The sequence below is a fragment of the Octopus sinensis genome, linkage group LG24, assembly GCF_006345805.1.
Source record: "Octopus sinensis linkage group LG24, ASM634580v1, whole genome shotgun sequence".
NCBI classification, from domain to species: domain Eukaryota; kingdom Metazoa; phylum Mollusca; class Cephalopoda; order Octopoda; family Octopodidae; genus Octopus; species Octopus sinensis.
In genome coordinates this window covers 5,177,934-5,179,438 of record NC_043020.1, presented here as the reverse complement: position 1 = coordinate 5,179,438, position 1,505 = coordinate 5,177,934, and positions in this window count along the sequence as shown.

Below are 1,505 nucleotides of genomic sequence, written 5' to 3'. Positions count from 1 at the left end.
ATTATTACTATTATTGCTGAAGGTATATACACACACACAACACTCATTTACATTGAGACGTATTCATATAGCTAACCACACAAAGCTACATTCCAGAGCGTCGGCTGCGGGGTCACTCTGAAAAGTTCTATCTGCGACGATTTCATCTCAATCGAAGGAGAGGGGCTTTCTCCGTCCGGGTTGCGGATCCGTTGAATAAGCTGCCAGACGAGATAATGAAGATGCCGACGACCGCTCGGTTCAAAGTCTCTCTTGACCAGAAATGGCCTGAACTCTTTACACGAACACCACCCTGTACATAACTCCATGTCCCCCTACATGGCCTTGCTTTTTGTTTTTTGAGTCAAAAAATTAACTTAACTATGCAGACAATCACACATTGACAAACACACATATCCATGACATACACACACAATGTATATACATACACAAACACATGCTTACACAGATACATACAAGCCAATACAGATGCAAACACACACACATTCACAGACATACAATGCATCATCATGGTTGTGTAGTAAGTTTACTTCTCAATAACATGGTTCCAGGTTCAATTCCACTGTGTCACCACTTGAGCAAGTGTCTTCTACTATAGCCTTGTGAGTGGATTTGGTAGACGGAAACTGAAAGAAGCCTGTCACACATGCGTGAATGTCCAACGACTGGCATCGGCTTAAGTCATTGTGACTTAGCAGTTCAACAAAATAGTCTAACAGATTAAGTAACAGACTTCTAAAGGAGACTTAATTACTAGGGTTGATTCATTGAACTGAAAGCCTTCTGGAGCAGTGCCCCAGCATGGCCATATTCCAATGACAAACAAGCAAAAGGTCAAAGATACATATACACCTACATAAATACGAGGGTGAGTCAAAAAGTAATGCCAGGATAGGTGTAATTACCAACAAAGGAACATGCATCATACATCAAAATGAAGCCGGTCCTCTGTGGATCACATCCCTACTTCTCAACATAGTCACCGTTTCTCTCAATAGCAATGTTCCACCTTCGAATGAGAGCATGTATCCCTGCCCCGTAAAATTCTGTTGACTGTTCTTTGAGCCACTTCTTCACTACAGTTTTCACTTCCTCGTCACTATGTTGAGAAGTAGGGATGTGATCCACAGAGGACCAGCTTCATTTTGATGTATGATACATGTTCCTGTGCTGGTAATTATACCTGTCCTAAACAAAATGGCATTACTTTTTGATTCACCCTCGTATATAGCCACATGACTACATACACACACACAGACACACACACACAGATATACACACATGTATCAACATAAATATACATACATACATGCCTGCACAATAAACACATGCTTACATAGATACACATACAGGCACCAACATGAATATACGCAGGTAGGCAGGCAGATCAGCACACTGACTATTACCTGGGATACACCAGAAACAGCTGTCCGACATTTATTTGTACTTAATGTACACCATTAAAATTAATTAAATGATCTGATAAGCTTTTCCTATCTTGATTA